At 44.1% G+C, this 13735-nt stretch overlaps 1 protein-coding gene across 2 annotated transcripts in view; it reads left to right on the forward strand.

The window, feature by feature from the left end:
• Positions 1-13735, forward strand: part of ACVR1C (activin A receptor type 1C) — a 1016293-nt gene that overhangs the window by 989209 nt on the left and 13349 nt on the right. The window lies entirely within an intron of this gene.

Consider the following 13735-nt stretch of genomic DNA (forward strand, 5'->3'; position numbering starts at 1 on the left):
CCACCCTTGGGGGCCATGTCCACTGTTTTCCTCCGTTCCTCGAGGGCCATGTGGGGGCTCCTCTGGGCTGGCTCTGGCCCGCTCCCCCTGGGTTCCTGGTGCCCTCCTTTCTTCACCCCTGCAGCATTATGTGCTACTTGGGGGAGTCGCCTCGGTTCACGGTTATATGGTTTTATCCCAGAGGGTGTGGGCTTCCCAGTCCTCAGCGCCCAGATGGACCTCTGGTAATGGGACCCAAGCCTGGTTCGGCCCCAATTCCTTGGACTCTTCTGTCCTCCTTCTCTGCCCTGTTTGCCCATGTATGGGGCGTATGGGGATCAGGCTGTAAGCTCCAAAATGCTTTGCCTGCCCCATTTATCTGATTGAGAAGGATAGGGGCCAAGGTTAGTATTTGCCCGTCCCTACTCCAGGGTCTGACCTTACGTGGTGGACCCCTGGTACCGGATCGGGAGCTTCTCCCACTGACTCACTGCGATGAAGTTCACCTCAGGGCCCTTCTTCCTTCTGCTTGGCACCACAACTGCAGGCCCGCTCCCCTGCCTTTCCACGTCAGGCTGCTCTCATGTGATGCTGGAATGAATGCAGGCCTTCCTCTGCAGCTCTTCACCTAGCGCACACTCTGCCATCCTCCACAATGTGGTCATCGGCTGGTGTGCACCTATCTGCTTCGCCTTCATACCTCTTCCTGTTAACATTTCTTGACCTTCACTTCCTCATCTGGACGACCTCACTGCCATGGCTCTCTGCCCCTCTCTGGACCGGGTGGTCTGCTCCCCTTCTTGGCCGCACTGGATCTTGCAGCCGCAACACCTTTGCCTCCCTCTGCCTACCGGTGCCTGAACCCTCACTTGCACCAATCTCCCTGGCTTGTCGTGCCTCGAACGGGGGTCTGCTCCTCTTCCCAGTCTGCTCCTCTTCCCAGGCTGTCCGCTTACTCTCAGCAGGTGGTGTAAACACTGTATGCTTAGCCCAGGCTCAGGAGCTGCCGTTGACACGTTGCCTAGTGTCGGCGGCCATCTTGGAATCCTAAACACCTATCTTGATAACAAAAAACTGCCGCCATTTTTCAATGTTGCCTAAATGCCTATCTATACCAGACCACACTCTCGCTAAGACCATCACTGTGTTTGCAATCGAAATAACCAGCTCTGATACTGTCCACCTGATGTCAAAGTCCTGAACAAGTGGCTCATTTAGGTTCCCTTTTTAATACATGAACAATGCTTGATAATCCTGGTTTTGATGGCTCCTGACATTTCAATGTATCTTAAATTGCAAGGACATGTAAACAAGTAAATATTCTTGAAGAACAGAAAATACTCACCCACTTAGGAGACCCAGTGCTTACACACTCCACATTGCCACCACTCCCCATAGGCAGATGGTTGTAGTTTAAAGTAAAAAATGATTAATGTTACAAAATGTATTAATTCTACATTTACAGTTTCAAAAGGAACCAAGTGACATTCTCAAGGCTGAATGTCACGGCAGGTCCAGCTGAAGACAATGTATGCAGAGAGTATTTAAAATGATACAGTGCATTAAAACAAAACCATCTCTTAAAGGAATATTGTCAAGCATACTGTGATGAATTGCCATCTGGTAAGGTGTAGTGTGTGTGCGAAAATGAACAAAGAAAACATGTCGCCGAAGCGTGGGTATCTTGGGCATTCACTTCCATTACAGCAATGAAAGCCTATGTTTTCTTGGGCTCAGCAAGTAAACATATATTTCTGCAGCGAATACAAGGTCACATATTGATGTCAGATGAACGAACTCTGGAGAATAGTTGCTGTATTGTCCGCCAAAGGACAAGCCAGAAAGGGAGTCGGAGCGTTCTGCAGGTGCAGTGATAAGGGGTACTGGGAACGAAGGCATGGAGAGAAGCTGGGTTTTTCCACTTCTAGCCAGAATTTTCCACTCTTTGCTCCTCATGCTTATTGTCTGCTCATCGGCCGAGGGCAGTCTGGTAACCTATGAAGAGCAGAGATTAGCCTCATAAAGGGAAGAGGTATTCCTCTTGGGAAGCTAGCTAGAACTTGGACCTCGGGTGATACAGTCTCGCTGAGCGGGAGGACGCTCCGCTCCAGACCCCTTTAGTACAAGTGCTCTCTTTGCCTACCTGCTGTGGGACTAAGCAGTGTCGTGATGGTCGAGATGAAGGTGTCTTCTGCAACTATCCTAACACTGATGCTCTTTTTCTATGTTTATGTATAACTGACCATGTGTTTATTTTCCTTCATGTATGTTATGAGTGAATAAAGGGCCTATAACGAGCCATTTAAATTATTATTATAACCAGCGTATTATGTGTAATTCTTTGCCTACCTGAGTCCAATAACTGATTTTGCGATGGTCCTGGGGACGTAAGTATGAGGTCTCCCCACATGGCCAAAATAAAGCAAAACATAAGGATATCGAAACCCTGGCTTTTTTATATGCATTCGTTAAGAAAATGATGCAGATAATTCCATTTTAGGAGGCGAAATATGCTGATCAGATTTCCCTTTCATAAGCTCCATGCCAAATGCATAATATACACCTGCACCCACCTGTATCAGTAGCCTGATCTGAAGCACCTGCTCTCCAGTGGAACAGAGCATGTTCGGGGGTCGCAGGTGTCCTATTGCCAGCTGGAGTGGCAGCCCAGTCTTTGCATTGCAGAGGATGAATTTAAGATACACACCATGTTCCAAAAACGACATAACTACGAGGAGTCTATCCTGGTGGCACCATAAACTTTACATAGAAGTCATTGCAGAGTTTGAAGTATGGCGGCCAACATCTCACATAATTATCCAAACCACATCAATTTGATATCACACGTGTCCGCCCTGTGAGCACAGTTCAGCTATGGAGGATGTAGTTCCCCCAGTCAGGCTGTCATGATGCAGTGAGCAAGACTGTAGCCTTGAGGGTTGCCTATCTCTATTACTTCATGAGGGCAGGTGCACCCTCTCCAGAAAGACAGCCACTCCACAGGAAGTTGTCCTTGGAACAGGAATCAAAGGGCACGCCCATCCTCAAAAGGAGTAGCCTCACACCAGGGTGCTGCATATTAAAAAGCCTTTTACCAGATTGAGAAGTGTAAGGGTCAGGGTTAGTGCCGACAGAAGGAGCTCTTTACAGTTGGAGGAAGGTTCCATCAGCTTTTTTCTCTCATCTTCTATATTTTCTTCCGTCCCCTCCATTTCCTGTAGCACAAAGCACTTTGGGTGTTATGCCAGAAGGCAAAGTCTACTTGTTCCAAGAACAGGGATTGGACCCCTAAAGCATGCTAGTTTTAGTCCAATGGCCTAGGACCTTTTGATTTGAAAAGAAGTGGTCTCCCACCATTTATTTGAATCATCGCAGTACTTTCCAAAGTGCTCTATTTGTGAGGTGATGGCCGGTGTTCTAAGGTAGCGGCAAGCTCTGTCCCCTGAACATCCCCAGCGACCATTTGAGTTGAACTCCTGCTGGAACAAAACCTGCATCTCAGCCAGCCACACCATTGCCTATAGGTGTGTGGCAGCCTCACCTAGTTTTCAAGACTGTGAAGAGGGTCCATTTTGTCCTTGAGAGTGGGATTCACAGTCCCTGAGAGCCAGGACAGCCAGGATTCCTGCAACTTCCCTGCAAAACTTCTGCGAGCCATAATTCATACGTGTTTCACACAAATCAAACCACCAGGACCCTCCAGAGCTGCCTTTGGCACTTACTGATCTTAGAGCCGGTGTCCTGCACGCTCAAAACCGTTTGCTGCTGCACAGCACCTTCCAAATGCACTTTGAACCTCGACTCAAATAAAGAAGTAGCACTGCACCTGCTCTGCTCAAAAGACTGTTTGAACCTCCAGCGTTTTCATTGGCAAACAAATCACTAATCAAACCCACCCTGGTGTTCTCCCTGAACTGCATCTTTCGAGACCTTGCATCGAACCGACTGGCCTGCACATTCCTTCATCAACCCATCCACCATCAAACCTCGAACGCGAAACCAGACCTGGTGACCTCTATGATCCGCATTGTTCGAGTAAAGTTTCAACCCACAGCCTTTTTCAGATCAGCCTCGCTTCGACATCTGTTTGCCACTGGACCACTGTGATTGCCGAATTTCGACTGGCATTGAACTGCCGAACAGTACCCAAAAGCTTGGTTCGCCGTTGTCAAATCACCACTACAGTGCAAAAGGTCCTATTTTCTGATAACTGCCCTGCCACCCCAGTCCATTTTGGGCCCTATGGAGTGGCTAGGTCACATTAATCCCTTTTTGCAGCTCATGAACATATCGCTTTGAACATTGCAGTGTTTATTGCCTTTTCTTCCCCTGACCCACTACACAGAGTGCTGCATCATGATATCTTGCATGGTAAGTTTTCTTTCTACAGATGTGGGTTTTTGTAGTGTTTTCTATGGTGTCTTTATTTAAAGTATATTTATATATATATATATTTGAATAGAACTTGATTGGACATTCCTTTATTTTGGACTGTAATGCTTCACTTTTTGGGTTGCAGCTGTACTGCATTCACACCCCTCATGAGGGTATAGCCTTCCCTCGGTCCACGTTACTACAAAGGTCATAGGAGGTATATCTCTTAGCTGTGCCTGTTTTACCTTTAGCATTGTGTTGGCCATAGCTTTCAATCTTTAGTGCCACTATGGTGGCTGAAAAGCCCTGATTTCGTTCTTGGCGTGTGATGTCCCATTGAAATTAATGGATGTGTAGGGTGCGTGGCAGTTGAGTCTGCTGATTACAAGGTGGGTGATACCTGCCAAAAGCATGTGAGTTGAGAGCTATGTGTTGGCTCATGGTTTGTGGAATTGTCAGGGCGGAGGAGGCGCTTTTGCCTCTTCTCATCCTTGTACTCCTGCAGTGCAGAAGTCAATTCACCAAACATGCAATTAATGAAAACGAGTCATAAGAAGTTATGATAAAATTGTGAATGAAGATACAGTAAAGTAATTGCAATACTGGTAACAGCTAAAAACCATTGCTCAGGAAGGATTACTTAATAATAATGATATGTATTTTTGAAGTTAATGTTCTATAGCAAATCTTAAGGCTTGCCACGGGACTTTCTGTCCGCAAAATATGTTAAATATTTACTCCAACTTTCAATCGCAGCTTGATTAATGAAGTTGGTGTTTTTGAGTTGCCTAGAATCAGGCACTGTTTCAAAATCTCTAAAAATGGTGGGGGTCTGTCCACTGTTGAATAATCTGGTTTAGAACCATTGAAGTCCAGCAAAATTGCCCACATCTCCCCTCCCCTTATAATTGTCTGCAAATAATAGTTATGAAGCAGCTGTGGAAAGTATGGGACACATTAGTCCACTACAGCTTGGGTTTAGCTCAGGAAAGGGAACAGATTCAGTGCAGTTGTCGTTGTCAGTAGATCCATATGGGATCAGACCGCTGTTACATCTTGACCTCTGAACTGCGTTCAATGCCGTTTACACACCTCTGCTCTTACATGAATGAATACTTGGCTGAGAGGTCTCAGCATGTATCTATTTTTTCTTTTAAATCAAAACAGTATCAATTAAAATGAGGTGCATCTCTAGGCTCTGCACCTTTGCCTATTCCGCTTACCTATGCCCTTTGGATTTTTTATTTGATCTTTTGGATTGGCCTATTTAATTATGCAAAGGATATGCACATATTTATGAAGATCTGTTTCTAATATCACTCTTTTAAATCATACCAATTTCTGCAATTGTATTAATGCTTTGAAATATTGGATGAACAACAACTTTCTGACACTGAACACTCAAAATACTTCTGGTAGCTGCCCACCCTTTTACCTTTATGCTGCCTTCCCTGCAACAATTGATCCCTCCCAGTCCCTGTTGTGACACACCTTGGGATTGTTCAAGACAAGGTTCTATCTCTGGTGCCACAGGTGAACCAAGTTGTAAAAACTGCCTTTTTTGTATCAACCTCATTAACTATTCTGTTATCTTTACCATTCCCCTCAAAATCATGTGGTGATCTCCATGGGACTGTCCCATCTGGGTTATGCAAATTGGAATTCACTTGGGTGCTCCTATATTTGTGATTTAAAAATTGAAGTGAGTACAGAATTCCACTCACACTGAGAAGAAATGGTCTCTCGGATACTCAGTAACCTGCATTTGCTAACCATAGAAAAGTGCATTATCTTTACAATTTATATATTTATTTATTATTTTGCACTGCTCACAATGTCATGCACAAGATGGGGCCCAGGTTTTTGAGAGATACCTTTCAATGCTGTGTTCCCACAAGAGCATTACGCTCTAGAGAGAATAGACTAGCAGTGATCCCTCTCTTCAAAGGTGCTTGGACACTCGGTCATTCTTTTTCATATTCAGCATTTTTTGTGTGAAATTCTCTACCACAGCAGTTTAGGGTCAATAACATTAATTTTCATTTTAGGAAGGTGTTGAAGACCTGGCTCTTTCTTCTGTAAACTGTTTTTTGTTCTTCAAAATGTATGAAGGCTTTATGCTGTCAAGCTACATTGCTGGCGAGTAGATAACTGAATAAATGCAATTTACATTTACATATTCTCGATTCAATTATTTTCTTCTGAATTACAATTTGACAAGGTTTTTAGTATCAGTATGGTGTTGAGGCACACATCAATTTATCTCACCCTTTGTGCCAATTGGCAGAGAGCACAATCCCAGCAGGGTCTTTGGCCCCTTGGGCCGTCAGGCTCCCATAATGTGAATTGATGCACTATAGGTTGTGTGTGCCCCAGAGGGTGCACAAAGATGCCTCTGACGTTAGTGCTCCTTTTAAAGGCACATTTTGGCTTTGTTATAATTGGGATCCTACAAATTCAAATGTGCCAAATATTAGTCATAGTTTATTTTAGTTGGGATGGCTTTTGGGGAACATGTCAAGAGATCATGTGAGTACCTCATGTTGTTGATCTTGTTCCCTTTGGCAAATGTGATCTCTCTGGGTATATTACATTTTCGCATTCTGGCTTCTATCAGTTTCCTAGCATACCTGCAGTCAAGTCAAGGTCAATTTTAAGTTTATTCGATTTTAAGGAGACAATCATAAATGCACAATGATAAAAACAATCAGCCAACAATCACATATAAACACTTTAAAATACATTCCCATGGAAATACAATTTTCAAATAAATCCATTTGTTTTAGAGCGTCCTTGCCTCAAGTAAACTAATTTCCAATGAAGCAAAGATTAAAAGCAAGATTAGAAGTTACAGTTAGATATATTGAGATAAATAAAATCATCACTTAATGAAAAAAAAACAAGGAGGGTAAAGCCCAAATGTTTGTAAATGTTTCGCTAAGGCCAGCCAGAATCCTTCAAGAGTCTTTTCCTAAGACCCACTCCCCTTTTCATGAACAGATCCAATCCCCAAGAGATAACACATTCTTCCAACAGAAGGTAATGGAGGAGGGCTGATCTAAACTGCGAAAATCCTCTGTCTCTTAGTACAGGTATTATAGTTATCTTCCTTATACAGTTATAACCCAGATAAAGGAGGAGGAAATGGCCCAGGGTTTTCAAAGGAGTCAAGCAAAAGGGACACCTGCCACAGTCAGGCCCAAACCCATTCCATGTAGAAATGACTAAGTTGAGCTTAATGTGATTAAATCTCATTAAGTCCAAATTCCTGCAGTTTAACAAATGTGGGTACCATTCCAGGTAGGGGGCCAATTTTTTTCTCTAGCTTCTTTGAGCCCATTGAATGAAAGAGTATTTGCCACCCTTTTGGAGAATGTATTTGATCACTCTGGCCTTTCAAGCCAGTATGTTCATTAATTGATTAAAAAGCACTTTTCACACAGGATATCCACCGTAGGTATCCGGTCATTGCATTGACAACCAAAGCATCGACAGCCAAACCATCTAAAAAAAAGCATCTAAAAATAAAAAGCATCAAATGCATTTTTTTTTTAGATGGTAAAGGGTTTAGTTTAATAAAAATGCACTTTAAAGGTTTAAAAAAGGGGGGTTGGGGTGACTCTACCATTAAAAACTAAAAATGAACAAAAATGCATTAGATGCTTTTTTTTATGGTATGGCATTAGATACTTTGGCTGTCGATGGAATGACTATAAACCTCCACCGTATTCGGTTAGCTGCTGTAAAAAAATCAGAGATTATTTCTCTTGTGAGGGTGGCATGTGGATGAACCCAAGTCATTATTCAAAATAATGGGGTAGTCATTAAACACTGGTCCTCTACGAGGCCTAAACCTAGCTCATTGTGGACCACCAGTGTTGGGGCACCCTGTGGTAACATTAACAGCCATCTAAAGAATTTGTTTTAGACCATTTAGAGTTTAAGAGGTGAGACTATCCCCCAGATTTCTGTGCCATATACCCTAATCGCAAGAGGCATAGCTGTATAGACTTTTATCAGCAGTGTCAATGGTTGAGATTTTATAGAACTAGCTAAATGGAATACTGCTGCTGTGGCCTGGGCCATTTCAACCGCTTGCTTCTCTATATGTGCTTTACCACCCCCCCAGATCAGAAGTGCCTCCCAAGGTAGTCACAGACTGTCACTTTATTAAGTGAGGTCCCATTAACTCTGTGAACGTAGGACTGATGATGGTCTTTGCCCATTACCAGTATGCATGATTTATTTACATTCACTACCAGTTTCCTTCCTGTCATGAAGCCCACATGGTCATCTAGTAATGACTGTAGTGCCCTAGACGTCCTGGCCATAAGAACAACATCATCTGCATACGCCAGGAGAGGCACTCTTCTTACACACAGTCTTAGAAGATCAGGGGTGGACGTCCCCATTGTTGTTTGTAACTCATTTATATATAGGTTAAACAAATAAAATATATCTGCATACACCATGCTGGTGGACATTTTCCTCACACTTGTACCCAGGAACGGTATGTTGGCCACAGGGCAATAATTAGTGAGAATAGTTGGGTCGTCAGATGTAATCTTGAGAAGGCGAGTGATGCAAGTTTTATTAAGGGTGTGCAAGAGGTAGTCCTTATTTGAGGAACTGTTGACGAGCATAGAAAAGGAGGAGGAACTGTTGACTAGCATATAAAGACCACCTAGTGTGTAAGTTCTAATAGAAGGTTTCTCAATAACAGCCAGTTACTTTATAAGAACTTTTTCAAAAAGGATTGATTCTGGTGTAATAGTGCTTGCTTGGAGATAGTAGGTGGTGGGGTGGCAATGTATGACTGCAGAAGGTTTACCCCCAAGTTTCTTTCTTAAGTTTACCCCCAAGGTTTTTTCTTAGGTGGATCTTTCTCATATGTAAAGGTAATCCCTTTCCAGATTCAAACCATCCATTGTTATTGAGAGGGACAAAACCTAGGCCCTTTTTTAGAGCCTTGGTTTCTACATATTAAACCTCTTGTTTGGAGAGATTATTGACAACAAAAATGTGTTAATTCATCTTCCCTCTGCTCCGCTTGATCCACTGAGAATTCCCTGTTCCTTTGTCTTATCCGTTACTTAAAAAGGAGCTGTTTCCTGGGGATCCTCTTGGAAGTGCACAAACGTTCACAACCCGTCCTCTAGAAGTGTCGGTGTCTCTAGAGGTAGAGGATCTCTTATCCTCCTCGTAAATCCTGCTTCAAAATTGCTTTTCATTGAGTCTCGGGTGTCCAGGATATTGTTTCTTGCTTTGTTGTTGGTTACCACCCTGTTGTTGCGGGCTTCAGTTGAGCTAATAGATATGAAAAAATCGAAAAGGAAAGCTGTGCTAATATGCATAGGAAAATAAACATTGCCACACACATGGTGACCTTCAGACAGCCATGACTGCTTTTTTACGTTCAGGATATTGAGCTGTGTATACCTTCAGGATGCTTGTTTACACTGTCTTCATTTCGATGATTGAAATACCATAATAAAAAGCAAGATAAAATACAATGGCCCTCATTACAACACTGGCGCTAAACCATGGCGCTATTAGCACCATGGTTAGTGCCGGTGTTGTAATGAGTCTGCCATGGTGAAATGGGGAAATACCGCCCCATTCCAAGGTTGGCGGGGCGGTATTTCCCCATTTCCCCATGGCCCTTCCCCATTCCCATTTTTGCCCCATAGGGCTCAATGGGAATGGGGAAGGCGGCAATTGCGGTACCGTAATTGCCTGCAAGGTCCCTTTGCGGGTCCCTACTTTAACGGCTGGTCCAGACCAGCCGTTCAGGTCGGGTCCCGCAAAGGGACCTCGTAGTAAGGCGCTAAGTGGTTAACGGCGCCGCAGCCTTTTACAGCACCGTTAACCACTTAGCGCCAGGGTCGTAATGACCCCCAATATGACAAAACTATAACACATTAAAAATAGATATAGTTGATTAACAGTAACAAATCTACTTAAAAATAATGCCTTTTCAATATGAGAATACACATCATATGCAACATACCTGGCAGGTAGTAGATAGAGATACTCAGGTGTGGGGGAGTGAGGGGGTTATCCGGTTTCTAGAAGTGATTCGGCTATGTCTAATTCAACCCATTAATGCCAAGGTCCTTTGTCTTGGGTCTGACTCTAGAGCTTCTTTGGGCCCAGAGAGCATACCTGCTGCTCTGTAAGAGGACTGTATCTTTATGCAAACCCACGATGCATGCTTCTATGGCTCTTGAGATTCTAATGCATCTCAAAGACACAACCTTGGTATTTGTAACAAGTTTCAATCCTTGCTTGGACTTTCCTACATTTAATCTCAGAAGGAGGCCTACGATATGCCTTTCATTGTATTTTGAAGAAGGAGTGCTGGGAAACAAATCCTTGTAGGATTGCTCATTGTGAAGTGAGGATCAGATCGGAGATTGCCTTCATAGTCACTGTGTTACATCACACTTCCACAAAGCATTACTGGGTATCACATTCACAATTGCATCTGTGTGATTCCTTCACATCTATTACTGCAAATGTGATTCCATTGCATTTATTTTACGAATTTCCCCAAAACTAAATGCAGGTGAGTCCCCCTGATGCTCCTCCCCCATGTCCCTGCACTTTAATGATAACCCCAACCAAACTCCCCATCTATGTTGTTGGTGAAATTGGTTGAAAAAACTGCGATGGAATTGTATTCGCAGTAATGGTCTTCGATGAAATCTACCTATACCTTACAATTTGAGTATCCTGTTCTTACACTATCTAAGGGACACCAAAGGAGATAGTGAGTGTTTTAAGTGTTCAGCACAGTTATCGTTAGACATAAGCCGCAAATATTGTCTTCAGCAAGTTCCCAAAGGACTTTTGGAAACATGTGCCTGCCTTTTGGAAGCAAGCCCAGCATTTGGCGTTGTCATGGTTTCACAGCTACATGATCAAAGTTAGGACATTTTCATAGCCGGGTCATGGGAAGATTGCTTTGCCCTTTTCCCGGTAAGGGCCGAGTAGAGGGTGCCAGTGATTTTTCCAAGCTCAGTAGGTGAATGGTGTGCTCTGGTTGTGCTTTTAGGTTGCAGGGAACATTGCATTCTGCACTAATTCTGGATTGTATGGTCTCAGGTCCCGCAGGTGATGAGTTGAGGGAGCATTTTAGGACTATGGAAGATGGCTCTTTAAAGCTAGCTCACAGTAGTCCATTCCTGTCCAATAGAGGTTCAGTTCTAGTGGTGTATCAGATGCAGAGCAGGTCCGGAAATGGTCCGTAAATGGAGAACACGTAAGGAAGCACTCCTTACAGTGAGGACACTGCAGTTTAGTGGTATAGTTTAGGTATGCTTTTCAAGTATGTGTAGCTTCAAGCCCTGGTCTTTGTCAGCTGCCTGACATTCCAGTACTTGTGTGCTTACTGCTCAGTCTTTCAAAGTCAATATGTTGGCCACGCTGTCAGATACTCTGGAGTGCGAAAGTCTAGGCTTGTTTCAAAATTTGTTCCACTGAATCAAGGTGTGTGAGTACCATTTTGATGTTCCCTTGGCTGTTTGGCAAAGATTTACCATAAGTAGAATATTGAAGAGCACATATTTCAGCAGGCCTTTTCTCTCGTACATTCTTCCTGTTAGAATCTTCTTATAGTTCCAAATATCCTACCATGTAATATTAGCAGAGCCTCCACAATTATGGGAAATTGCATTGAGGGTAAGGTCACAATCACCAATAAGATTATAGATACATGAATTAGCAAACATTGGTAACCACCCAATAAGTGAAGGCCACCCATTCGCTTTTGAGGACTTCTTTCTGGACAAACTCTTAGGAAGTGAATTCAGCCTTGAATTCAGAGATGCCATTCACTGTTCATTCATGGTCTTGACCGGCAGAATTCCTCTAAATCCCAGACTCTGAGGGTGTTAAGACGGATTTCTGAACTCTGACCTGGTGAGCAGAGGTTCAGAAGGCCAGCCTAGTTTCTTGGAACAGGGTAACCTTCTGGACAAGCCAGACCAATCAAGGTGGCATTGGTGGCGGTCAATATAGGTATCGGGAGGGGTGAGGGTGGCTGAAAGACCTCAATGAGCACACAGAGTAAAGGACACTTTAAAAATCACTCAATGTCCGTTAAAAATACAAATACATTTATTTCAAGGCCTTTGAGGTTCAACACGCAATGATAATCACAGTAATACTTCTAAGCTAACACAATCCTATCAAAATAAATATGTGCAAGACCAAAGGGGCCTAAAGGGTTAATGCACAAAATGGTCCATAACCTAAAAAGGGAAGGAAGCAGGTAGTGCAAATAGTCTTTAGGCCCTTCTGCATCAAACACAATCCTAACTGAAAGGCAGTCCAATCCCTAAAATGAGAGGAGCCTGGAACTCAAATGTACTTGATGTTGGCATGCGCGGTAGTGCCGATGGGTGAAACAGGGTCTTTTATAGGGGCTGTAGCCGTTCAGGAAGGTGGGTGAGGTGATGCAGAATAGGTTCCCAGTATTCATGGAGGGTTTCCCCTTGAGGACAGAGAAAGTTTCAAGAGCTGGGAATAGTTTGTTATTTCACACTAGCAGCGGAAAGGAGAGGGGCACTCAGGGGTCACGCGTGCGTAAAAATGGATGGATGCACTAGGGGCCGCCGGTAAGGGTTGCAGTTACTCAATGACCCCCGGCGCACTCCAGACCAAACTTCAGAAGTCGAGTCCACTTCGGTTGCAGGTTGAAATGCGGCAATCTCGCGTCTCTGCGCTTTCAGCGACAAAGTTACAGCGTTGATTCCCAAACGGAACAGTGGCGATTTCTCCACTCCTGGTGGATGAATCAGGCCAGTTCTGCTGTAGCAGGCTTCAGGGTACAGAGGGGCACAGCTGCAATGAACTTGCAAAGTTTGTCACCACGGCTGGGCGACACGGTAACCGCATATGCTCCGGTTCGGGTGCTCTCTCTTTACGCCAGACCTGGGAATGCCAAGTGTGCAAAATGGTTTGAGAGTGCCACAAAGAGCTTGCGATGTACCAAGTTTCAAGGGCCTCCTCAAAATGGAGGTGGTATCAGACTAAATGTCCTACACAAGATGGTCAGCCCGCTGGTTGGCCCAGAGACACTTCCCAGAAGGCTTACTTGCAGGGTTTGATGAAGGTGCTGAGAGTAGTTGGGCCACTATTCCAATGGGTCGAAGCATCGTCGTAGACCTTCTAGGATGACCAGATGCAGAGGGGTCCAGCGAGATGACAGCGGGCTCAGGGTGCCAAACCTTCCAGCGGGTCACCAGCGGTTCCTCGACTAGCTTCTTAGTTTCAGGATATTAGGATGAATTGGAACCAGACAGTCCGGCCCACATCCTGGAAGCACAAACACAAGGCATGCAGAAGCCTGCGAAAGCTTGGCGTTTCGTGGGACAAT

Source organism: Ambystoma mexicanum, chromosome 9 (assembly GCF_040938575.1).
Source record: "Ambystoma mexicanum isolate Mex_15411 chromosome 9, UKY_AmexF1_1, whole genome shotgun sequence".
NCBI lineage: Eukaryota > Metazoa > Chordata > Amphibia > Caudata > Ambystomatidae > Ambystoma > Ambystoma mexicanum.